This window comes from Hemicordylus capensis, chromosome 1, assembly GCF_027244095.1.
Source record: "Hemicordylus capensis ecotype Gifberg chromosome 1, rHemCap1.1.pri, whole genome shotgun sequence".
NCBI lineage: Eukaryota > Metazoa > Chordata > Lepidosauria > Squamata > Cordylidae > Hemicordylus > Hemicordylus capensis.
Window position 1 is genome coordinate 298943147 of NC_069657.1, and position 27889 is coordinate 298971035.

The following is a 27889-nucleotide window of genomic DNA, read 5'->3' on the forward strand; positions in this document are numbered from 1 at the left end:
TTCCTCCATGCCAGTGTGTTGGCATATATACCCAAGCCTGACAGCATTGAGGAAAACAGAATGAAGGGGGGGGGCAGAAAAGCAGGAGCAAAAGTAGAAAACCAAAAGGTTTTGTGGGGTGGAGGAAGAAGGCAGAAAGGGCAAAAAAGGTCAGGGCAAAATGCAGGGAGGAAGGAGAGGCAAAAGGCAGAAAGAGGGACAGAAAGGAGAAAGCAGAGATAGCATCCTCTCTCCCACCAAACAAACAAGCGGGTAAAAGTTCGGACTTACCAGAAGCCAAGGAATCCTCCAGGGCAGGGAGCTTTACCCTCCTCTGCTGCCTGCTACTTCTTCTTTTGGTCTTACTGGCTGGAACAGCTGCTACTCAAGCTGTTCCAACCAATCTGACCCCTAGGGGGCACCTCCTGGCACTGCCCCCAGGAATAAGGGAAAAATGTATTAAACATATACTCCCTGAAGCAACCAGGAAGTGCATTTTAACCCATTAGTTTAGTTCTTCCTGGGGGCAGTGCCAGGAGGAGCCCCCCTTGAAATCAGATTGGCTGGAGCAGCTTGAGTAGCAGCTGTTCCAGCCATTAAGAACAAAACAAGAAGTTACAGGCAGGGGATGAGGGGCTGGAAGAAGTTCCCTGCTCTGAAAGTTTCCCTGGCTGTTGGTAAGTCTGATCCTTTATTAGCTCGCTTCTTTCTGTCTGGGGTGGGGCACTGCCCCTCCTGCCCTTACTGACCAGCCACCACTGTTGAAACAGATTTTCTATCTCAGTGAGAACAGGCCATTAGTCCTGAATATTGTGTACTGGCACATTATGCTGCAGATGTCCTGTTCTGAACAGGACAGGACATGTGTTTATTGGTGGGTCTGATTACAACCTTGTGAAAATACCTTCAGTAGGCTTAAATCTTGGCTTTTAGTTGATTAAATGCATGTTTCCAGCTAAAAGACACACTTACAGCTTAATGAACTCCAGCAATTATAGAAATAAAAGACTGCCACTGTGCAAAGAGAATATTCCATCAGGAACAATCATATTAATTCACCAAACACATTTTGACAGTGCAGTGGATGAGATGGATGCCTGCAAGCTTAGCATAAACTGGGAACATTGCTTGCTAGTTAGCACTCCATTTTGTTAATGCAATTGCATTTATACCACATCCTGGCCATGTTTTTGTTTCAGTTTCTTGCCCATTTTCTTTGCTTTCCAATCTCTGTTCACAGTGACTGATGCAAAATGTAAAGTCCCTTTTCACAAATATATTTTTTTTCCTGTTTGGGGGTTGCTTCAGAATTAGGGCTTGAGAAACAACCAATTGTGTGTGTCGATAGTTTTCTTTGGGGGTCTTGAAATATGTGCGATTTGTATTTTTCAAACTTCAATGCATGCCTGTAGAAATTGCCTTGAGGTGATATTAAGTTCATTTTAGGAAGCTGACATTGCCTTTTTCCTCAAGATAAAAGAAATTTAATTACTGGCATCTAAAGGGAAGAAGTTGGGCCTTGTTTGAATGTTTTTATTTCTTTCAGAAACTAGCTACTTGTAACGTCTGTGCTGAGTGCATTCTCCTTCAAATAGATTGGATATATCTTTTGTGGCTTTTCAGCAACACACCATCTTAACAAAAATGTCTTTCCTTTATTTCCTTATCACAAAAATAAATAGTAATCTGCTGCTTGAAAGGCTTTTGAAGTGTGATGGCAGAATTTCAAAGGTCTTCACATTTATTTGAATTTTTTCCCCTCCAACAAAAGCCTCTGTGCTTCCAGCCACTGTTCATTGACTCTGCAGTGGATGGAGAGGAGGACAGAATCTAAATCACAGTGGGAATTTGATTATTGTATTTATAATGTTTATAAAGCCTTTTCACAGAACTGTTCCAGAGCATTTTGAAATAGATGTTGTTTTGCTCTTGTGCTGGGAATAAAATAGACATGTATGGTCTAGGGGTGTGCATAAACCAATACGCAACGAACTGGGCCAAAACAAACCATGAGCCCAGTCTGTTGTGGACTGGTTCGACCTAGTTCAACAGTCCAGGGGCCTATGCTTGAAAAGAAAGGAGAATCCTGCCTTTTAAAGGCATAAATAGATAAAGAAAGAAAGAAAGAAAGAAAGAAAGAAAGAAAGAAAGAAAGAAAGAAAGAAAGAAAGAAAGAAAGAAAGAAAGAAAGAAAGGCTTCTAAGGACAGCTGAGGGAGCGGTGAGAGGACACCTTTAAAAGTAGGTGCTTACCGATCCCCTGGTGGCAGCGTGGTTCTGGCCTCTGTGCATCTGGGACTCCACATCCACAGAGGCCAGAAGTGCACCGCTGGTGCTGCCGGAGGATTAGTAGGCACCTACTTTAAAAGGTGTCCCCTTGCTGCTGCCCCCCACTGCCCTTAGAAGCCTTTAAAATGCAGGATTCCCCTTTGCTTGTAAAAAGGAATCCTCACCAGGTTCCCCATTACAAGCATAGCCCTTCAGACCATCGAAATGGGTCAAACCGGTTTGAACCAGTTTGATCAAATAGACTGGACTGCCTGGTTAGTTCAACTGAACCAGTTCTCAGACCTGCAGTTCCTCAAATTCGGTCAAAATTAAAACCACCACCCCCCGCCCCAAATTGGTCTATGAACACCTCTAGTATGGTCCAAAGATGGCCGCAGACAAATAGGATTCGTACTGAAATATCGAATGTGTTAGCAATCCTTTCCCCCAGGAAACTAGGCTAAAGGACTAATCTATGCTCCCTGCACCTGGAAAGCAAGAGGGAATTTGCACGGGATGACAGGATGGTCACGACGTGCTTTGCTCCCCAAGAAGGAAGCAGCAATGATATATGTTCACAAACACAAACACTCCAGGTGGTAAGATAAGCAGGACACCTCATCACAGCATCAGGAAGGAACCGAGGGGGCCCGGGGTCAGGTTAAAAGGCAGCCCCAAGCATGGATTCTTGAGCAGCCATGATCTATTTATTTCACAGAAAGGCTGAGGAAAGGGGACACAGCCCCTTCCCCTTTGGGGTTAACGGTCCCTAGTCTTGCTCAAGAGAAAAACATTTTGTTTTTTATTTTTACATTTATATTCCACTCTTCCTCCGAGCAGCTCAGAGTACATGGTTATTTTTATCCTCACAACAACCCTGTGAGGTAGGTTAGGTTGAGAGATACACGATTGGCCCAGAGTCACCCAGTGAGTTTCATGGTTGAATGGGGATTCGAACTCGGGTCTTCCCAGTCCTAGTCCAACACCTTAACCACTACACTATGCTGGCTCTAGAACATAAGACCAGCAGTGCTGGATCAGGCCCAAGGCCCATCTAGTCCAGCATCCTGTTTCACATAGTGGCCCACCACATGCCACTGGGAGCCTGCAAGCAGGAGCTGAGCGCATGCCCTCTCTCTTGCTATTACTCCCCTGCAACTGGCATTCTGAGGCATCCTGCCTCTGAGGCTGGAGGTGGCCTATAGTCCGACTAGTAGCCATTGATAGACCTCTCCTCCATGAAGATATCCAAACCCCTCTTAGAGCCATCTAGGTTGTTGGCTATCACTACATCTTGTGGCAAAGAATTCCACAAGTTGATTATGTGTTGTGTGAAAAAGTACTTCTGTTTGTTGGTCCTAGATTTCTGGGCAATCAATTTCACGGGATGACCCCTGGGTCTAGTGTTATGTGAGAGGGAGAAGAATTTCTCTTTATCCACTTTATCCACACCATGCATGATTGTATACCTTTATCATGTCTCCCTGCAGTTGTCTTTTTTCTAAACTAAAAAGCCCTAGGTGTTGTAGTCCTGCCTCATAAGGAAGGAGCTCTAGGTCCCTGATCATCTTGGTTGCCCTTTTCTGCACCTTTTCCAGTTCTACAATGTCCTTCTTGAGATGTGGTGACCAGAATAGTATGCAGTATTCCAAATGTGGCTGCACCATAATTTTGTATAAGGGCATTATAATACTAGCATTTTTATTTTCAATCCCATCCTAATGATCCCTAGCATGGAATTGGCCTTTTTCACAGCTGCCACACATTGAGTTGACACTTTCGAGCTGTGTCTACCACAACCCCAAGATCCCTCTCCTGGTCAGTCACCGACAGCTCAAAACCGATCAGTGTATATGTAAAGTGTGTTTGTGGGCGGGGGGAGTTGACCCAATATGCATCACTTTACACTTGCCAACACTGAACCGCATTTGCCATTTTGTCGCCCACTCACCCAGTTTGAAGAGATCCTTTTGGAGTTTCTCACAATCTGTTTTGGATTTCACTACCCTAAATAGTTCGGCATAATCTGCAAATTTGGCCAACTTCCTGCTTACTCCAACTTCTAAATCATTTATAAATAAATTAAAAAGCACCAATCCCAGTACAAATCCCTGGAGGACCCAACTTCTTACTTCCCTCCATTGTGAAAGCTCTCCATTTATACCTACCCTCTGTTTCCTGTCCTTCAACTAGTTAGCAATCCGCACATGTATTTGTCCCTTGACTGCTGAGTTTTCACAAGAGTCATTTGATGTGGACTATCTGTCTTTTGTGAGGACTAATTGGAAATGCATGAGGTGGTATTCACGTTGTACTAGGTGGTACTCTCGGTGCATGCTGCAAATTTAGTCCATTATCCAATGGTCTGCTCTCTCACAAGAGTGACAGACTAAGAGGACCCGATGCTGAGTCAGGATGCTTCATGCAGGAAAGCCACGGGGTTGGGCATTTGGGAGAGTGCTGTCTTGGTCTTGGTGACTGCCACCAAAAACCCTGTGCCTTGCCAGCCTGCCAGCCCCTGTGGACATGTGCACCCTTGCCTGGGTCCCAAAGAATGAACACACTGTCTCCAGGCTGCTGGAAACTGGAGATCTCCTTTCCTGAAAACCCCCGTACCAGGAGATCTGCATGCAGCACCATGCCAGACTGGACCTGGCAATTTCAAATGGGTTGAAAGGTCTGTGTCTGACCGTTGTATCTACACCATCCACACAAGTGGGTATGACCTGACAAATGGCCCCCTCATGGCAGGGATAGCCAGCATGAGCAGGGCATCCACTCTCACTGCCAGGGCATCCATGGCAGGGGGTGGATATTTGTGTGGGGGGGCGCTTCTGTCCAAGTTTAAGAGGCTGCCATAAGAGGGTTTCTGGAGCAGCCAAGTTCTATGTTTTTCACAGAATGTTTGGGGAAGGGGGGGCAGCCCCTTCTGGGTGGGGGGGTGTTCGCTCCTTAGGCTTACCAATGGGTGGGGCTGGGCATCTACATCAGCATTGCTCCAGCAAAAGAAGAGATTCTTCCTTTGTGATGATGGGTACAGACGCAGGGTGGACAGCACCCGCTCAAGAGTATCAGGTCATTGGGGCTCTACATACAGCCAGGTTGCTTTGTAGAGGGAAGCCTTGGGGAGGGGTACCCCAGAGACTGCTTTCCTTGTCTTGGGGAATGGGGCCAGGTTTCTGCAAAACTGTGCCCTTTGCCAGCCTGCCCAACAATGTGGAGACATGCACCCCTGCCCGTGCCCCCCAGGGGCAGCATTGCCATCTTGGGGCAGATGGAAACTGGGCTCCCCTCTCCCAGGAATCCCCACGCCTGCAGATCTGCGTATGGTGCTACAATGGACCAGATCTGGGGACTTTGAATGAATTTAAAGATCAATGCCTGAACTTAGGGTCTCCCCCATCCATATAAATGTGGGGGTTTGGGGGGAGGCGGGTCTTGGAAGGGTTAAAAAGTCAGCCAGCAGAGATGGGGGCAAGCCAAGCAGCCAAGTTCTATTCTAGATTGGGGAAGGCGGGCCCAAAGAGAAAATCGTGGACTCCCCTCTCCCAAGATTCCTCACACCCGCAGATCTGCATACGGCATGACGCATCATTAAATCACGCCAAACTTTATTAAAAGAGGAAGAAGAGCTAAGGCCTGAAGAGCTCAAATCCTGGCCTCAGAGCTCTACCGTAGCCAGAAATCAGGCCTTTGAAAGCTTGGGGGAGGGCTCAAGGCCTGTGTGTCCTGACTGAAGGAAGGAGGAAAATATATAAGAGCTCCTATAGGATTCCATCCCTGAAAAGAGTTGGGGTTTCAAGAACTGAGGGACATTTGTTTGGTGGGGGGAGGGGGCATACAGCAGCGTATGAGTCACTATATATTGTAAAAAAAGGTGCAGAGGGTTAATAAGGCCTATTTCAGTCAGATTGGCTTAAGGCCTATTTTTAATTATCGTGTGTATATGTGTGTGTGTTTCTCTATGGGGGGGGGGGAATGAAGTACAGATTTAAAGTGAACACAAATTACCTGCTTCCTGTTGTGTCCTTATTCACTGCTGAATAATAAAGGTGGGAATAATAATAAAGATCACACTTCCACTATTACTGAATGCACTAATTTCATTTAATTGTGTTTTTTCCGGGGTGGGCGGAGTGTGATATTATCTCAGTTGAAGGTGTTACAAAGTTTTCGCCATTCAGCATCAGGAAGTTCTACTTGGTTTGAGCTCACATGATTATATTATTTGGTAGGTAATTTATAAAATTTCAATCAAAACAGGACTTGGACAACTTTACAATTTAAATCCTGATTGGGCTGAGTGGAATGTTACCAAGCATAGAGACTTTGTATATTTCTTAATAACTGTGTGTTGTTCAAAAAAGAAAAATAGATCTGTGCTACTAAAGTGGGAGTGGTAATCTGCGAGTTTGAAGATCAATTATGTGCCCAACCTAGTTACTGAAACCTGTAATGCTATTAGTCTGGAGAGCATGGATAGTAACTTATTTCAAACAAGGCTTAAGATACTACAGTACCCCCTACAGAATAATGATCAAAATCAGCAGTGTTTAAAAAAAAAAATAGAAAGGAAAACCTATCCTCCAGTTGCAGAAAGAATACTCTACCAAAGAACCCTTCCTTATGTCACAATTCTGTTAATATAATGAAGATGCAGGAGTTGTTTCAACATTCTAACTGTGGCCACTTTCAGATATAATGCGGAAGCACGGGTCCAATGGACACGCGGTTCTATGCCCGCCTTCCCCCTGTCCCCTTATTCACATTCTTACATTCAGGAGATCTGCCTCTCTGCATTCAGCGAGACTGCAGAGAGGCAGGGGAGGTGGCTGTGTGGTCTTCCTACTTGACAGACAGACGGCCCACACAGCAAATCGGGCTGGAGTGAGGGAGGAGCTTTCTCCCTCTGCTCTGGTTCTGTGGGTGACAATGTTCAGATGTAACTCTGGCACCGCAGAACCAGAGTTAAGGGCAGTGAAACTACACCCTGACTGAGTGAGGTTCAGAATGGAGTGTGGCGAGGTCCCTTTTTGTTTTTGCCCTTAACTCCAATTTCCTCAATTCGGACATACAGCTTGGGGAACTGGAGGTGAAGGGACCTCTGGTTTCCTATTACATCATAATTTGACCATTATAAACCCTGAGTATTCTCATGGTGATAAAATCTAAATTGTATGCCTAATCTGCCTCAAAGCTTGCAGGCATCAACTAGGGGACATCACTCTTTCAGATCTGCTGCAGAAAGTGGCTAAGATGCAACAGTTTAAAAATTGACCCTTGAGCTCTAGAAAACAAGTTGTGATATATGCTTGGTGCAAAGAGCTCCAGGATCGCAGGAGAAAGGTTTGTTCCCTCAAAGCCAAGGTGGCTGACATGGAGAAGCTCAGGGAGTCAGAGAGACGCTTTAGGGACATGCAAGAGGCATCCTCTGCTGTTAGGAAGAGGTCTCAGGGAAGGAGGACATCATTCTGAGGAACAGGGAAGCATTCCCTTAGAAGGGACTCCTTCCATGCATGATGAGCCCATATCCTCTCACAGAGGGGATACTCCTGCGGGGGTTGGGGGCCTCCTAGTAGTGGGTGATTCAGTCATTAGTGGTATAAAGAGATGGGTCTGTGACCTGCGTGTAGACTGCATGGTGACTTGCCCGCCTGGTGCGAAAGTTGCGGACATCACACAGCATCTACATAGGCTTTGGCAGTGCTAGGGAGGACTCACTCTTGTAGTGCACATCAGCACCAATAATGTTGAGGAACGCAGTTTGGAGGTCCCGGAAGCCAAATTTAAGCTGCTAAGTAGCATATTGAAGTCCAGGACCCCCAAGGTAGCATTTTCAGAAATGCTACCTGCTCCATGCGCAAAGCCAGGGAGACAGGCGGAGCGGAGGCACCTCAATGCATGGATGATACGGTGGTACCAGGAGGGGGTTTTAGATTTGCTAGCCATTGGGATACATTTTGGGACAAGATGAGCATGTACAAAAGGGATAGGCTGTACATGGACCAAGATGGAACCCAACTGCTGGTGCTTAAAATAAAAAAGGTCGCAAAGCAGCTTTTAAATTATTTGTGGGGGATAGCTGGGAGGATCTTGTTTGGCAAATGCCATCCCTTAAGGTGTGAGGGTGTGAATGATTCAGATAAAACAGAAGGAGATAGAGTAGAATCACATAAAAAGTAGATATAAGGCTGTGCTAGCTGTTCAAAGAGAACAAATGGCCAAAAGAAAGATAGCACACACCAGGTAAGAAATTCCCCATATAGGTGCTTATGTTTATTATTTATTTATTTACTACATTTTTATACTGCCTTTCTGCCTTGACAAAGGCACCCAAAGCAGTTTACAATATTAAAAGAAGCAAATAACAGATTAATAAACCGTTGTCTCAGGCTGTTGGTCTTTTCAGGAGCTGATGACAAGAGCTCCCTGGCCTGGGTGCCTCCTTTCTTGCCTTCAAGAAGCCTCCGAGCCAAGAGAGGCAAACTAGAGTGCTTGGTTGCTAATGAAAACATAGATATAGTGGGCATAACGGAAACATGGTAGGACAGTGAGAACCACCAGTGGGACAGTGTTATTCCTGGATATAAACTCTATAGAAGGGACAGGGAGGGGTGCCTTGGAGGTGGAGTAGCACTGTATGTCAAAGAAGGGATAGAATCGAACAAGCTAGAAAAGCTAGGAAGACCAGCGTCCTACATAGAAACTCTGTGACTGATAATACAAGGCCTGAAAGGAAGTGTGGTACTAGGGACATACTATTGCCCTCCGGATCAAAACACTGACAGTGGATGGGAGTTGCAGAAGGAAATCAGGGAAGTGTCAAAGAGAGACAGAGCTGTAATAATGGGTGACTTCTATTAACCACACATAGACTGGGTAAATTCACAGTCAGGTAACGACAAACACATGCAAATTTCTAGATACACTGAATGACTGTGCCCTAGAACAGTTGCATGGAATCAACCAGAGAGATTAAGTCCAAGGCAGCCTTGGAGTTAATCCTGAGTGGTGCTCAGGACCTGGTATGAGATATCAATGTCATGGACCCTTTAGGGAACAGTGACCGTAGTGTGATCAAATTCAGCATACATGTAAGGAGGGAATCGCCAAAGAAGACTAACACAGGGACTGTGAATTTCAGAAGAGATAACTTCTCTAAAATGAGGAGTTTGGTGAAAAGAAAATTGAAACGGAAAATCAGGAGAGTCACTTCGCTCCAGAATGCATGGAGTTTATTTGAAACCACAATACCAGAAGCCTAGTCAGAATGTATACCAAAAAGGAGGAAAGGTACCACCAAGTCTGGGAGGATACCAGTATGGCTAACAACTAAAGTCAAGGAAGCTATAAAGGGGAAGAAGATTTCCTTCAGAAATTGGAAGGCCTGCCCAAATGAAGAGAACAGAAAGGAACACAAACTCTGGCCAAAGAAATGCAAGGTGACAATAAGAAAGGCGAAAAGAGAGTTTGAGGAACATTTAGCCAAAAGTATCAAGGGGAATAACAAAAACTTCTTTAAATACATCAGAAGCAGGAAACCTGCCAGGGAAGCGGTTGGACCATTAGACAATGAGGGAGTGAAAGGAATTATTAAGGAGGATATGGAGGCTGCAGTGAAGCTAAACAAGTTCTTTGTATCTGTCTTCACAGCACTGATCATATACCTATGCCTGACTGAACTGGACTTCTCAGGGGCAGAAGCTAAAGAACTGGGTTGGATAGAAGTGATGAGAGATAAAATTCTAAACTGTCTGGAACAAGGGGGTGGGGAGGAATTGCCAGGTCCAGATGGCATCCATCCAAGAGTCCTTAAAGAACTCAAAAGTGAAAATTGCTGACCTCTTGCAAAAATATATACCTTATCCTTACAATCAGGCTCTGTACTGGAGGACTGGAAAGTAGCCAATGTAACACCAATTTTCAAAAAGGGATCCGCGGGGATTTGGGAAATTACAGGCCAGTTAGCTTGACATCTGTTCCAGGCAAATTGATGGAAAGCATTCTCAAGGATAAAATTGTTCAGCGTATAGAAGAACAGGCCCTGCTGAAGGAGAACCAGCATGGCTACTGCAAAGGGAAAACTTTCCTCACTAACCTTTTAGAGTTCTTTGAGAGTGTCAACAGATGTGCACAGAAAGGTGATCAAGTTGACATAGTATACTGGAATTTCAAAAGCTTTCAACGAAGTTCCTAATCAAAGACTCTTGAGAAAACTTAGTAGTCATGGGATAAGGGGACAGGTTCATGTGTGGATTGGTAACTGGTTGAAGGACAGGAAACAGAGGGTAGGTATAAATGGACAGTTCTCTAAATGAAGGGAAGTAAGAAGTGGGGTTCCCCATGGATCTGTACTGGACCAATGCTTTTTATTTTATTCTTAAATGATCCAGAAGTTGGGGTAAGAAGTGAGGTAGCCAGATTTGCAGATGACCCCAAACTATTTAGCATACTGAAATCCAAAAGAGATTGTGAGGATCTCCAAAAGCTCCTCTGAGCATTGTGTGAAGTGATGCATATTGGGGCAAAAAACAAACAAACCCCAACTTCACATATGTACTGATGGGATCTGAGCTGTTAGTGACTGGCCAGGAGAGGGATCTTGGGGTTATGGTGGACAGCACATTTAAAGTGTTGACTCAATGTGTGGCCGCTGTGAAAAAGGCCAATTTCATGCTTGAAATCATTAGGAAGGGGATTGAAAATAGATAATTGCTAATATTACAATGCCCTTATACAAAACTATGGTGCGACCACCTTTGGATTACTACATACAGTTCTGGTCACCATATCTTACAAAGGACATAGTAGAACTGGAAAAGGTGTAGAAGAAGGCAACCAAGATGATCAGGAACCTAGAGCACCTTCCTTTTGAGGCAAGGCTACAACACCTGGGGCTTTTTAGTTTAGAAAGAAAATGACAAAACCCTACTTTAAGATGAGAGTTAAGATGCTTTATATTTTCACTCATGCTCTAAAAAGAACGGAAATTGCACGTTAAGGTGCCCGCCTTAACTTCCATGCCATATAAGCTGTAAAGACTTTATAAAAACTGGTATATGATATGGCTTTGGAAATGAGTCTCCAAGCACCCATATTTTGTCTTAGTCTTTCAGCTGGACATTGAGCTGGGTAAAGATGCAGTTACTCTAATCACTTCCTAGAGATGCCTGTGTGCCTGTGATGAATATTTGCTTGATGCATCTCTGATCAAGGCAAAGTGTGGGTGCATGGAGCCTCATTTCTAAAGCCATCATCACTTGTCCCCAAAAGAAACAGGTATGTGGTCTGGGAGTGCTTCTAGATCCAAACCTCTCCCTGGTGTCTCAGGTTGAGGTTGTGGCCAGAGGTGCTTTCTGTCAGCTTTGGCTGATATGCCAGCTGTGTCCATTTTTTGAGGTAAGCAGCCTCAAAACAGTAGTACATATCCTGGTAGCCTCCAGGCTTGACTACTGCAATGCGCTCTATGTGGGGCTGCCTTTGTATGCAGTCCAGAAACTGCAATTGGTACAGAATGTGGTGGCCACGTTGATCTCCGGGTCATCTCGAGGAGACCATATTACTCCTGTACTGAAAGAACTACACTGGCTACCAATACATTTCCAGGCAAAATACAAGGTGTTGGTTATCCTCTATAATAAAAGGCTAAGTGTGTGTCCGTGCCTTTAGAACGCTGGGGTCTGCGTCCGTGTCTCCCTGGGCTGTTCTGGGCATCCACGAAGTGCATGCCCAGAACAGTCCAAGGGAGACACGACCGCTGACACCAGGCGGCCATGTTGGTGGCAGCAATGCGAACGGGAAAGCCGGGGGGAGGGTAGAGGCGGCGGCGGCAAGAGGACCGGCCATGCCGCAGGAAGGGAAAGACAGCAGGGGCGTGCGGCACTCTGGGAAGTGGGGGCGGCACTCTCTGCCCGCCCAGGAGGCCAGAGGCGGCAACAGCGGGCCGGGCTGGCCGCAGGGAGGCAATGGTAATGGCAGCGGGTCCGGCCCAACCGCCAGGAGAGGAACAACGGCGGCAGCGAGTCCGGCCCGGCCTCGGAGAGTCCAGAGTCCAGAGGCAGCGATGGCAGGTCCGGCCCGGCCGCCCAAGCCCTATCTAGCCCAAATAATTGCTGCCGCCGCCGCTGACCGCCCTCCCGCCCTCCCAGCTGCCCGAGTCCCCCTCACCCAGTTAGGCCCGCGTCAGTTGGGCGATGAAAGTCCATATTCTGAGAAGGAGAGAGGAGCTCGCAAACAGAGCTCCTCTCTGTCCAAAGCCTCTGCCCGAACTGGCGCTATGGACGCAAAGGACGCAACAGGCGTCCTTTGCGCCCAAAGTGCCAGTTCGGGAGGAGGCTTTGCAGAGAGAGGAGCTCTGCTTGCGAGCTCCTCTCTCCTTCTCAAAATCATTGCCCGACTGATGCGGGCCGGGGATGAGGAGGACTTCGCAGTTGGGAGGGCGGGAGGTCAGCAGCGGTGGCCGCGGCGGCATTTACATGGGCCGATTTGGCCCTTCATCGTGGGGGGGGGGGCGTGAGAGGAGGACTCGGGCACCTGGGAGGGCGGCCGGCCGGCCGGTGGCGGCGGCCGCAGCAGCAATTGTTTGGAACAGGAGGTATTGGGGGGGGGAATGCTAGCGCCCGTTATTGTAACGGGCTAAGAAACACTAGTAACCTATAAAGCCCTAAGCAACATAGGCCCGGGGTATTTAAGAGAATGTCTTCTTCACTATAAGCCCTAATCGCCCATTGAAATCATCCAGTGAAGTTCATCTGTAGTTGCCACCAGTTTGTCTGGTGGCTGCTCAGGGATGGGCTTTCTCTGTTGCTGCCCCAAGACTCTGGAATGCACTCCCTGCTGAAATAAGAGCCTCCCCATCTCTGACAACTTTTAAGTAGTCATTTTTTCACCCAAGCTTTTAAACTAGACTTGTGGTTTTAAATCATTTTAAGGTTTTTATGTCTGTTTTATTTTGTTTTATCTTCTTTAAACTGCCCAAGGATGGAAGTTTGGGGTGCTCTACACATATAATAAATAAATAAATACACATATAATACATACATACATACATAAAAATTAAATATTCCAGACTGTAAAAAGTCTTTACTGCTTATATAGTGCCGAAGTTAAGATGGGTACCTTAACTTTCAATTTCCATCCTTTTTAGAGCACAAGTGAAAATGTAAAGCATCTTATCTTAAACTGAAAGTTTTGGGATTACTGAATTGTATTATAGACCATTGAAGGAGTAACATGAAAGATGACTACACAAGGTCATTAAGTAAGGATGTTGCCACAGTTCCTCTTCAGCAGTTGGAACTGGCACTGAGAGAGCCGTAAGGACAAACATCAAGGAGATATGTTCCTTTAATATGCCCACTGAGTTAGCAGCATGGACAGGCCCAGCAACAGCAGATCCATTATCTGTGTATAATACATAGCACATATATAAGTTTACAGCAAGGCATAAAAATGATAAAGGCTTTACTAAAAATTACAAGCTCCTATAGGTCTAGAATGCAGATTTTTCACACTTTCCCTTTACTGTTCTATTTTCCCTTAGTGGGCATTAATGCAGACAATGGGTGGACAGTTTGAAATGGAGTTAGCGCAGTTCCATTCTGCAGTGGAAGAAGCAGAGAGACCCAACATGCAGAGAAACATAGAAGGTGGATGAATGAATGCGATCACCCAGCTAATAGATGCCTCCCTTCTTCTTTTTTAGTCTACTTTCCTTAAGCAAAGTAATAGAACAAATTACTAAATAGAACAAATAGAACTTTCCTTAAGGAAAGTAAGGTTATGAGATCACCCAGCTCTGTGTGTGTGTATGTGTGTGTGTTTGCATGCGCACATAACAATTTCAAAATGCCTAGACCATTTTCAACCAAATTTGGTACAGCTGTAGGGACACATAGAGACATCTCAACAGTGTAGTTTATGATGATGCCAACCACAACAATTCAAGATGGCGGACGCATAAACCTTTGAAGCACAAGTGGGCGAACTTGTGAACCACCCAACCGATTGTAACCAAATTTGATATAATTGTAGGGACACATAGGGTAGTTTCAGATCATGTCATCCACACCAGATGATGACAGTGTAGTTTCAGATGATGTCATCTGCACCAATTCAAGTTGGCGGACGCATGAATATTTGAGGTGTAAGGGAACTAATTTGTGAACCACGTAACTGATATGGACCAAATGTAGTGACACATAGAGATGTAGTTTGTGATGATGTCATTCATCCCAATTCAAGATGGCAGATGCATGGATGTTTGAAGCAGAAGTAGACTAACTTTTGAAGGTGGTAATTATCAATTAAGTGAAATTATAGTGAAAGGAAAGTAGGCAGATTAGTTTTTACCATAACTTGTTTCAGCCTGTGGTAGCTTCCTATTTGTGGCAAATGGGTTGTTTGATTCTTGAAACAGGGACTTGTTTAAAAGTTCTAAGGGCCAAACTTGACAAGATGATCGTTATCCATGATCACATCACTCATCTCTTTAAAATGCTGTAAAAAGTATCCATGGGGGGCTTTTGATTCAGATTGGGACCATAGTGCTTGGCAGTGAACCCTTCACCTTCCAGCTTCTTCCTGGTGAAAATGCCCCCACTCCACACCTAGTACTATTCACCCCGTTAGAGAAAACATACAGGGACATTGGTGCCTCCTCCAACATATGGAGAGATGAGAGAATCAGTTACAGATCTCTATCTCCTCATCTCATTTGGCCCAAAGGCAAATAAAGTTAACTATTACTCTGCAAAGTTCAGTCCTTTCTTATCTTCCTTTTTTTTCTAAATCCACCAGCATCTATGGGGCCAGCTCCTTTTCTTCTTTGGCAAAATGGTGAGGTTACCCACACTGGATTAAGTAAGGTTAATCTGACTTCATTATTACTAAAATTATGGTTCAATGAAATCCAATTTTCTGTATCCTGTTGTTTTTCTGGGTTTTGGGGAAGGGGGACTCAGAAGAGCTCATCAAAGGCTTTCTAATGAGTATTATGTAGTCTCATCTTCAGCTTTATCTCTTCTTGCATCTCTTTCTATAATTTGTTTTTCTTTTCCCCCTTTGGTTTTTCCTTTGCTGCTGTTATCTTTCATCTGCCATGGCTTTCAGTGGCTTTTCAGTAGGTTATTGGGATTTTGGAGGGTTTTTTGTATTTTCTTTTTGGTCTTATCTTGCCATCAGATTGTTTTTTTTTTCCTTTGCTTATTTAAATATCTTGACTCTTCTGTTAAGGTTAGATAGATTCCAATTAAATGAAGACAGCAGGTGGAAGTTTTTAAGTGTTACGCTTCAGTCCTGCACAGTTATTCATGCTAAACTCAGTTGAAATCAACGTAATTTACATGCAACTGGTCTCTGCAAATTCCCTAGCCAAAAGTATCATTTCCAAGTTAACAACACCAACAACAACAGCAACAACAACTTTATTTGTTACCTGCCCCATAACAAATTGCTCTCTGGGTGGGCTCAAAACCCAGCATTAAAACATAAAATAAAAACAAGTTAGCTGAGTTTCAGTGAGTTAATACCTAAGAGTTTACACTTCTCACTCAGACTGTTGCCTTACTTTTCTTGGTGCCCATTTCATCTCATGATCTGATGTGATGCCTGTCAAAGTGTGACTTCAGCTTCTACAGAGGACACGAATAGCTGTCAAGAGAAAAAAGCATTATTTCTAAATTCTAAATCTGTGAGGAGGGGAGAGGCAACTGCTTAGTAATACGGGAAAGCACTCTGAATATGTTCAGAGGTGCTCTGTTGCTACTGGCAGATATCCAGACTCATGTTGCATGCACCAAAATACATTGCACTCTGGCAATAGCATGAGGGTGATTTCTGCGGATCCCCCTTCACTCTACAGCCTTTTGTGCCTCCTGAAGATATGTCCCTGGGGGCTTCAGGATATGTCCCTGAGGTTGAGCTGCCAGGCTGCCTGCCTTCCTATGCCATCCATCTGCCAGCTCCACCAACCACCACCTGCTATCTACCTGCCTGGGGCACTGCTGTTCAACTCTGAGTGTGCTCCTTCAAAGGGTTTAAAGCTGCACCTGCAATCAAGCACCAAGTCAGCCAAGGAGCAAGCTCTGAGTCACCAACTGCCAACAACCTGCTATCCTCTGCCATCCACGTGCCAACTGCACCATCTGTACATCTGAAGTCCTGCATCGAGCCAATGTGCCTCTGACTTCTTTGATAGCCTGCTTCCACATCTAACATCTGCCCACCCACCCATCTCCCTGCCTGACTCTGCAAGGCATTTATTTATTTTAACGCATTTAAAAAGCAAGTGGTGGATTCAGATGTGTCAACAATTTCACCTGGATTCTCAGGTGTGTAAAATGTGTGTACAACTTCTCTGATGTTAGTTCAATTTAGGCATTCGTTTTTTAAAAAAATCATTAAAAATCAATGGATGCCCCCAATTTGCTCCAATTTAAATACATAGAACCCTGAAAACATGTACTGCATCTGTGCATCAGCTTAAAGCTTTCTGTCAAGCCTTTAAAGACACATAAAATGGGGAGCAGAAAAGTGGGGTGGTGTTTCCCTTTTATATGAAGGCAAAGGGTTGATTCCTTTGAGGCTGAAATAATGTTCAGATGGGGAGCTTCCATTCCTGAAGTTCCTTAGAGAATATAAAATTCTCTAAGGCGTACCCGTGGCTAATCCCATGTGTGGCAGCTCTCGCGAGAGTTTGTGAACAGAAACACCGTGGTGATCAGGCAGTGGAAATTCCATATGCAGATAGAAAGGAGGAGCCTGTGAGAGGAGAAGCACCATGGTGATTGGGCAGTGGAGATTCTATATGCAGATAGGGAGGAGGAGCCTGTGATGGTTAAGGACAGTTGGAATGCAACTGTTACTGGTCGGAAGATTTTCTTGATTGTAGAGGAAAGGATTCTCTATATATATAAGGATTGTGGTCAGGAGGAGTCTGCGAAGAGAGGGGTTGTGAGGGAGGAAAGATCCCCTTCAGGAGAAGGAGGCTGCTCTTGTGTGGATTAGATGAGGAAACAAGATGAACAAGATCTGTTAACTCAGGAAGGGAGGAAGAGAGAGAGAAAGGAGGGGAAGATCGAGTGGAGAAAAGAGAGAGAGAGAGAAGGAAGGGAAGAGAAAGAAGGTGAGGGATGGGCCTGAGCCTGACAGCAGCCTGAGGAGAACGAGCAGCCATGGTGGCACCTATGGGCAGCAAGGAAGGGCCCAGTCAACCACTTCTGTTTGGGGGTGCCGAGGCCATTGGCGAAGAGAGGGAGGGAGGCCGGCACGAGACGGGACAGGCCTTGCCTGTCAGCGGCGTGAGGGGAACAAGTGGCTATGGTGGTGGCAGCAGTGAGGAAGTCAGCCGCTGCTGCTGCTGCTGCTCCTACTCCTGTGGGGAGTAGCGGACTGGGGATCAGGTGAGGGAGGGGAGGTCTCTGGGGATAGGGGGCTGCAGCTTGGCCAATAGGCACCAGCAATGCTGCAGCTATGACCAAGAGGGTCGTAGGAGGAGATGGAGGCAGCCAGTTTGGACACTGCCACAGAGCAGATGGCCTCGGTGAGGCCCTGGGTCATGCCAGGCCTCTCCAAGGCCATTTGTGCATGCACGGCAGCATCCAAAATGGCTGCTGTGCCAATCTGTGGAGGCCCGAACTGGCCAAAGAACCGGCCAAACCAGCCGGAGGGGGTGATAATGGAGGCTGGTGGGGGGAGTGGAAACCTCTGCAGACCCACACACACTGCCTCGAGGACCTTCTCTGAAGGGCGCAAGGTTAAAAAAAATACACTTTTTAAAAATCGCAACCCCACCCCCCGGGGTTCGGCCCAGGGCCAAACGGAACAGGGGGTGGTTCAGTTTGATGCCGAGACACCAAACCAAACTGGCTAGACGTTGAACCTGTTCAACATTGAGCCGGTTTGCTCATCCCTAGCACGCAGATGACCTGTGCAGGTTATTTTTGCACTTTTCCATTGGCTTCAATGTTTAAAATGTTCTACTTTTATTGGATTTCATATCAGAAATCCAATAGTGATACAATATTTGATATCCTTAGGGGTCTCTATATCCAATTTTGATACTTATTTGATCAGGTCATATCAGATTTTTCTGGGGTGCACAGGCCTAATAAATATATTATGTAATACAGTGTATGCATTTGACCAGCACCACCCTCCAAATGGTCCAAAATACCAGTGCATTTGTGCAGCTTGCATTTATTTCACTTGTATTTGCCCAGTAGAACTGTCTACTAAAAATGTGGATGACATCCTGACTAATGAAGCATCAGTGCAGCAGCAGAAGACCCACTGTAGCACCAGTGCTTCTGAAAAGTTTCAGACTAATTCTGCACCAGTGCTAATATAAGATATGTCTGAGAGCTGTGCAACACCCAGGGACATACTTTTGGGTAACACAGAGTGCTTCCTGGGGAAGGGTAAAATTTGCTGACATTTGCCCCCACCCCTGAGCCAGTAGTGGAGATGAGTTAGTTGAAGTCTTCAGAAACACTGATGCTTCTCCTATTGCTCCGGTGCTTCATTAATCAGGATGTCAGCCTGTGGCCTTAATCTCCATTTAAGGAGATATAATATGACATAGGCCACCTTCAGACATATCATGGAGCCTTGGGTCCAATGGACCCATGATTCCATGCCTCCCCTCTGCTCGCTCTCCCATCTGCTTTCAAATGAAATGGAGAGTTACCTCTCTGAGCAAGCTGACTGCAGAGAGGAGGTGGAACTGGCTGTGTGGGCTCTCTTCTTTCACGAAGGATAGTCTGCACAGCCAATAGCAGCTGGAGCAAGGGAGGACCTTTCTCCTTCAACTCTGGTCGCAGGGGGTGGGGACTGCATGTAACGCTGGCACCACAAACCAGAATTGGAGGCAGCGAAACCTTGTGTAAACCAAAGGTACACTTTTCCATTCTGGGAGGGAAACCGGGGGTCTATTTCTTGGCAAAACTGTGGTTGCCCACATTCAATCACACAGTTTCAGAAACCGGAGGTGAAGGGACCTCCAGTTTTGTGTTATGTGCGAATGCGTTCAAAGTTTAACGATCCTTGGTTTAGGATGGTGTCAGTGAGAGGATGAGTGAGAAATGGAAAGTGTGGCATTTTCAAAGGAAACCAAGAAAACTCTTGCAGAAAGAGAAAAGCAGAACCAGAAGGTCAGTAAAATTTTTATTGCTGTAATAGGTAATAGAATCCTACAATGGCAGCTGTAGATTAGGGCTGAATGAACAATTTATCACAAAGAGTTTATTCAGCAAGCCAGTTATCTCCACGTACGCCACACTGGATGCAAGCTATCATATAAACAGCTAACTGTTGTTGTACATTTGTTTGGTGAATGATTCCCAAAGTGACAATTATGACACAGGTTTAGTAAGTAACACCAATCCACTAAATATGGTAGAAACCCAATTTTCAGCATGACAAAGCTCATGATACAATTCCGGAATGCAACCATGTTAACAAAATGAAAAAGATTAGAAAGGGAGAACTGAAATGTCAGAATGTACTGAAATGAATGTCCCACAAAGGTCCTAAACATTCCGAAGAAGTGGCTCACTGACTTAGGTCCCGGTTCTCCAGCATATTTGTATCTGGTCACCTGCTCCTTCCAGAGCTCCTCTTTCAGAAATATATTGTTTTTCTCCCTATACTGCACCCCCTCCCCGCCCAGATCAAGTGGGCTGTCTCTAGTAGGGTTACCAACTCTGACTGAAGCTATTGCTAGAGATTTTTTCAACAGTATCTATCACAATATTGAGTCATGCAAATCTGGATTGCTTTCAATCATCACCTGGAGATTGATGCTAATTCCTGGAGATTTCAGGCCAGTTGTGGAGAGTTGGAAACACTCATCTCTAGGAACAAGTGTACATGGTCTGGTTTTGGTCATTCTCCTGAGTTCAGGTTTCTCTAAATACTGGTGAAGGGTGCCAGTATATCAAGAAAGGCTTACAAAGAGAAAAGGTGTGGTGAATATGTGCTATAGTAGCAGGCCTTGAATGGAGATGGAGCAGGGAATCTAACTGAGACCAAGGATTATATGCATATTCTCTGGTTTTAATTAAATACACTACTCTGCAGGAATTATACCCTGGGCTTAAGAGCCAGTCCAGACCTTAAGTGGGCTCTGTACTTTTAAGTGTTGCATGGAAGAAGAAATTTTGTCAGTTGTTTTCTTCCTTTGTGTGACATTGTGGGCTGGTTCAGACAGAACCACACTGGTCCATGTGATTAAGAAGGGGATACATTGAGAGCCTGCCCATTGGTTCATCCTCCATGGACATCCCATTGTGCCCTCCTAGAGCATCCTTTGTTGCATGGAGGGACCATTCTTTTGAATGGCCCCTCCACACAGGCTCAAGATAGCTCTTTAAAGGCCCCGATACACACCATAAAGGGATGTGCTGGGAGGGCATCAGGACATTGGCAGAGAACATCCCAGTGCTGAGAGCAGAGCATACTCTTGGCACATCCCCTTCCTAATAACAGAGGCCAGTGAGGTATTGTTTGAAAAGGCCCTGTGATAAGAACAAATACACTTGGTGTGTCCCCCGCCCCACCTTCTGAGCAAAGAGCAAAGGGACCCTTGGAAGGCCTGCACCTGACAATTATGCTCAGGATTATGTATGTGCCATAATTCTGCAGGAGTGTAGAAATGCTTTAAAATGTGTGGGGCAATGACTACTGAGCTGCCAGACAGATAGGTGGCTGCATAGGATTGCTAGTGGCTGATGAAGGGCTTTCTGTTGCTTGCAAATATATCCTTGCTCATTTCCAGGACTAGCAAAACCGGGAGAGTGGGGGTCAAATGGCCACCAGCCCCCCACCCAAAAAACCCCCCTCCTCCGAATCAATGCTGAAAAATAAGTGAATTTGCATTTTTCGTACTTTGCATAATTTATTCAGCTTTCAAGATTCATGTTCTCCTGATACGGATTTTTTTTAAAAAAGCATAGTCTGTTCCACATACTGATTATGCTGGTGAAAGGAAGTCATAACAAGAAGATGATGCTCTTACTGTTTAATACACTATGAAACAGAAATTTGACTTGGATAAAATTCTGGTGCAAACAAAAAATGGCTCTAAAAAGCTGATGGAGTGCTAAAAAGTAAAGAATGATGGTGAAAGCACCTTTCAGTACTTTCTATCAGTCATCTGTATCCTCCTTCCAAATCCCTTACATTCTGAGATACCAATTTCTCTGAATTATTTTGCTCATAGTAAATTACAAGGCCAGGAAGTATATTATCAGCTGTGAAACTATGTAATTAGTTTCTTTATGGATGTGCCATTTGGGCTGGATAAAATAGAGAAGGGGGAAACCCTGTCACCCAATGCAGATGCCGTTATGAATATAAGAGGTCATTTATGGCAGGGAAAGGTTGTATCTGACAATTTATTGGAAACACTAGCATATAAATGACTGTGGGAATGTGTGAAATATTATCTGAAGAATTCTAAATCTAAATTGCTGAGACGTCCAAATAAGGATTTAGTATTTTGCTACTGTTCTATGCTGATAGCAGTTCAGGCTTAAACAATTTGCCAACATAGCTCTCATTTGTAAATATAACCATGTACTTCCTCTTTTGAAAATACTGAGAGGTGTTGCATTGAGAACATAGATTACACTTATTACCAAAAGACGTAATCACGTGTGCAAAGTGACTAACAGTCCTGATCAAGAATGTTGATTTCTGTGCTATGAAATCCCTTATAACAACAATAAAATTCTTCTTTTTCACTCACATTGTAGATTAAAAGAAAACAATTCTTTCAGTGAGACATACAACACTGGAAACTAGCTTTTCTTTAAAAAAACTAAACTAAACTAAACTGAATAAAAATACTAAATTTTCTATGCATTTTGAATGGGGAGGTAATTCTTATTTGATCTCAATGATTTATACTGATGTACTCACACAATGTTAGAAAGTTAAGAATAAAGCATAAGGTGTGTTATCACGACCCATGCGGTGCTGGGGAATTGGGAAAGGGGAGATTTGCCAGATGTGCACACACCCAATTTCTGATTATATGGACCCAGAAATGTTTGCTGTTGGGTTGGTACCACTCCGGCCCAACTTTTAACAGAGCTGGTAACCTAGGGTTTGATCTAAGTTTGTCTATCTCCATTAAATGTCAGCAGCACTGAGCCAAGCTCCCATAGGCAAACATATCCAAATTTTTATGATCGGAAAGCAGGAGTGCACTCAGCGCACGAATCTCCAGTTTCCTGATTCCGTGGCATTGTGCAGGCCATGAGAACTGCCCATTGTGGTGTTGAAAGCCAATATCTGGGAAAACTCACAGGCTGCAATATTGGACATAATCCTTCTTTTCAAACTCAGTTGATTTCATGAGTAATAGGCTCTTCCCGATGACCATAGCATGATTACTTCCTGCAGTGTTACAGCAGGGCTTCTTAGGAGCAGGATTAAGGACAAGTGGGGAAACCAGTGTGGAGAAGATCCCTTATCTTTAGAAGACCTTTCCATGAAGTAGCTGGCATTTACAAACTAGGATTTACTATAGTCACATGCTTTATTCCTTCCATGGCACAGATGGGAAGGCCATCTATGAATGCAGCATTGCCTCTCAGAGCATCTATGCAGTCAAAATGACAGAACTTTGCTGTTTGTTGACTTACTTGCTCTTAAGATTTACTGAATTATTAGACTAACTGAGGTGGGTCATTGTGTGAAACAGGATGCTGGACTAGATGGGCCTTGGGCCTGATCCAGCAGGGCGGTTCTTATGAGGATAACTGTGAGGTTAGATGTTCCTTGGCTTTACCAGACATGGGACTTGATGGAATGAGCAAAAATATTGTTTTATATTCTTCAAAAGAGCTGGCAAATCACATACTGAGTTGCCAGAAGCCTTTCAGGGAGGAAGAGGCTTTAACATCTGCTTCCCAGAGACAGCTGCTGCCGAGTGGTGAGAGCCTGTGTGGTTGCTGTCTGCTGTTGCCACCTTGCCAGCCTGTGTGCCCACTAAGGTGGGGGGCTGAGGCTGCTGCCCTGTGGGTGAGTCTGTGTGGGATTGGGGCCAGAGGGAGGGAGTCAGCAGTGCTTGAGGAACAGCTGCCTAGATTAGCCATCTTTCTGTGCCTCAGTTGCCAGAAGCCTTGCAGGGAGGAGGAGGCGGCTTAAACATCTACTACCCAGAGACAGCTGCTGCTCAGTGGTGAGAGCCTGTGTGGTTGCTGTCTGATGGTGTCAGCTTGCCAGCCACCAGCGGGGTCACGACCAAACAGGCCCCTTTGGGGGAGCCACTTTGGGGGGCAACGAGGGTGAGGGCTGGGTGGTATTTTTTTGGCTTCTGTTGTTTTGGGGTCCTGGGTTTTTCAGATGTGTCTTGGTTTGTCTGGAGATGGGGAGACAGGGGATGTGTCTACTGACTGTGGGGTGGCTATTCTGGTGGTGGTGGGGAATAGAAGTAAAGTTAGCAGGTCAGCATGTCGTTACAGGGGAAGGGAAGTCATAAATCTATTAGCTGTTTCCCCTTCCGACTGTCCTGCCAGCTCTTAGACCTTGGGGAGCAGTGCCAACCTCCCACAGACTCTCACCTTGCTCCTCTGTAATGCCAGGTGAGTCCAGAATAAGACAGAAACCATCCAGAATTTGATTCTGGATAAAGGCGCCAACCTGGTATGTATTACAGAGACTTGGTTGGGGGAGGCTGGTGGCCTAGACTGGTCCCAGCTTCTCCCTCTCTGGTTTGGGGACCAGGGATAGACGGGGACTTCTGTTGGTGTACCAATTGCCCCACTGCCCGATGGAATTCCTAACTGAGCTGACGGATTTGATCTCAGGTTTGGCATTGGAGTCACCAAGGCTTGTGGTGCTGGGGGACATCAATGTCCACTTCGGGATCAATTTGTCTGGGGTGGCTCAGGAGTTCAAAGCAGCCATGACAACTATGGGCCTATCTCAAGTGGTCTCAAGACTGACACACATTGCAGGTAACACATTTGATTTGGTCTTTCACTCTTATCAGGGTGGTGTTCCATGGGTGGGGACTCCTGTGATTTCCCCATTGTCATGGATGGACCACCATCTGGTTAAGGTTGGACTTACAGTCACTTCCCACCTTTGCAGGGGCGAGGGACCCATTAGAATGGTCCACCTGAGAAAGTTATTGGATCCAACAGGGTTTCAAGAAGCCTTGGAGGGATTTAGTGTTGACTCTGCTGGTGATCCTGCTGTAAATTCTCTGGTAGCATATGAAACCATGAATCCACTTTCATATACTACCATAGAATCTACACTCAGAATACCTGAGAAACAACAAAACCCAGTACCCCATGGGTTAGTAACCCTTGGGGATTTATTTATTTATTTATTTTAATTTTTTACATTTATATCCCGCTCTTCCTCCAAGGAGACCAGAGTGGTGTACTACATACTTGAGTTTCTTCTCACAACAACCCTACGAAGTAGGTTAGGCTGAGAGAGAAGTGACTGGCCCAGAGTCACCCAGCTAGTGTCATGGCTGAATGGGGATTTGAACTCAGGTCTCCCTGGTCCTAGTCCAGCACTCTAACCACTACATCACGCTGGTGTGGTGGTTGGCACCCTATGTGCACTACATCACTACTTGCTCTGGGCCACCCCAGTGCCCCCCAAGTGGAGTTATGCAGCTGCTGAAACCTCCATTGTTCCCTATTGGGGGAAATCTTAAAAACACATAAACTTCAAAATTCATTTAAAAATCAGCCCTTTGCACAATATCTTTGAAATAATTCTGGTAACTTCCTTGCCCCCATTGGGCACTACCATCCACCACACTCATCTCTGTGCCACCCCTTTCCCATTGGCCACACCGTTTTCTGACGTGAAGCAATACATTTGCTGGAATCCCCGTTATTCCCTATGGGAAAATGCTTAAAGATGCGTAAACTTCAAAAATTCACAAAATATCAGCCCTTTGCCCAATTTCTTTGAAATTTGGATGGTAGCTTCAGCCCATTGGGCACTACCACCCCCCCCTTTGTGCCCTGTGACCCTTTTTTGATCCAAATCTATTCAGATTCAGAAAAATTTGGGTACAAAATGAAACGGGTGATTGGGGGTGGGGGGTGTCAGATTCAGACCTGAAACAAAATGGGGGTGTTTTGATTCAGGTACAAATCAAAACACAAAAATCATTTCATGCACATCCCTATTAAAAACTGGCTGTAATTGGGTTTCCAGCATTATTTACTTCAAATCATGTCTACTGTTTTATCTTGTATTGTGTATAGATTATAGTATCTGTTCCTGTCTTTTATTGTGTTTTATGATTATTTGTCATCTTTTATTGTGGATTTTATGCTTTATTATAAAAGGATAACTTTTGATATGCTGCCCCAAGGGGCAGGATATACATATTTTAATAAATAAATAATTTATTGGGACCTAGAACAGGTAATGAAGTCTTACCCAGGTCACAAGAATTGTTACCCTTTTAGTGTGTGTGTGTGTGTGTGCCCTAATTTCCCCAAATGCCTGTGACTGCTTTAATTTGCTACACATATTGGCCGAATCCACATGTAACGTGGAACCGCGGGCTCGTGGTTCCACACCCCTCCCCTCACTCTCCTGTCCCCATTCAGGCAAGCATCCTTTTGGACATCCACATTTGGACATTCAGGAGCGTGTCCGCAAGGCTGCAGAGAGGCAGGAGAGCTGGCTGTGCGGGCTTCCTACTTTCTTGAAGGACAGCCTGCACAGCCAGTCAGAGAGGGAGGACCTTCCTCCCTCAACTCCAGTCCGGCTAAATGCAGTCTCCAGTACTTCCTTCAGATGAAAAGGAGGCCCCTGGACCTCCGTTTGGAGCAGCAAACCTCACTACAAACCAAGGGTTCAAATTGGAGTCTCATCAGCATGACCTCGGGTCATGCTACCAACGGGACCAGAGTTGTCTGGGTTTGAACATAACAGTAAGGAAATCAAAGGTCCCTCCAACTCTGGTCCCCCATAATGTGTGAATGCAGCCATGGTTTGGTGTTACATACACTGTTGCCAGTTCTGAATATCCAAGTGTCTCTTAAAAGCTTACGCAAAATAAATCTTTGCTCTTTAATATCCTTTGTTGGCCAAATGGCAATAACTCAGGTAGAGGACTGCTATAAAAATATGACCTTGTCAAAATTAAAGTTTGAATTGGGAGCAACATTTTGAAACAGAAATACCAAGCAAATCCTTCATACATTCCAAATGCAAATACTGAAGGATATTGTAGATGTTCTGTTATTAATGCTTCTATTGCCTGAACAGAAGATAATAATTGCTGACATTTTGTATGCTCTGTTCATTTTCAGAATGACATGTTTTTGTTGTTTTTAAGAAACTTGTGGAGGTAAATCAAGAGATTGAGGTTTTTGCTGCAGCTCCAGAAAGAATGTTAGGAGACAATCCAGATGCACCATTTAGGCATCCTTGTCTCTTGTTTTTATTTATTTATTTATTTATTTATTTATTTATTTATTTATTTAATTAACACACTTCTATGCTGCCCCAAACTCACGTCCCTGGGAGGTTTACAACAAGCAAACAAAAAGTTGAAACATTAGTTAAAATAAATGACAAAAAAAAAAACTTTAAAAAGTAGTTTTAAAAAATGACATAGTAAAAGCTAAAACATTGCAACAATTTAAAATTTTAAAACATTTTTAAATGATGATAAAACTGTTAAAACACTATTTAATTAAGAGCCTGGGTGAATAGGTGTGTCTTTAAAGATGTTTTTAAAGTTGTCAGAGATGGGGAGGCTCTTGTTTCAGCAGGGAGCGTGTTCCAATGCAATGGTGCAGCAGTGGAGAAGGCCCATCCCCGAGTAGCCACCAAACAAGCCAGTGGCAACTGCAGATGGACCTCTCCTGATGATCTCAGTGGGTGGTGGGGTTCATAACAAAGAAGACGTTCTCTTAAATACCCAGGACCCAAGCCATTTAAGGCTTTATAGGTTATAAACAGCACCTTATATTTTACCCAGAAACTTATCGGCAGCCAGTGTGGATCTTTCAGTACAGGAGTAATATGGTCTCTCCGAGATTACCTGGAGACCAACCTGGCTGCCACATTCTGAACCAGCTGCAGTTTCTGGACTACCCACAAGGGCAGCTCCACATAGAGCGTATTGCAGTAATCCAATCTGGAGGTTACTAGCATATGTACCACTGTTCTGAGGTCATTTATCTCAAGAAATGGACTCAGCTGGTGTATCAGCCAAAGATGATAGAAGGAACTTCTGGCCACTGCCTCAACCTGGGACACCAGGGAGAGGTGTGTATCCAGAAGCACCCCCATACTGTGTACCTGTTCCTTCTGGGGAAGTGTGACCCCATTCAGAACAGGCAGATCAAACTAATCTCCTGGGTTTTGACCCCACACAATGAGTACCTCAGTCTTATCTGGATTCAGTCTCAGCAGATGCAATACAGGCAGAAAAAAATTGCTTCTTTGCCACACGTATCACCTGAGCATAGATATTCAAATGCGCTCTATTTTGTAATCTGCCGGATTCGAGGCTAGTCTTTCTCCACTTGTGCCCCAGTCATCTTCCTCACCGCTTCAGCCCCCGTAGTTCTTCTGTATACCAAGGGACCAATGTTGCAGCAGGTTGGAGAGGATGTTTAGGACCAATCATGTCTACTGCC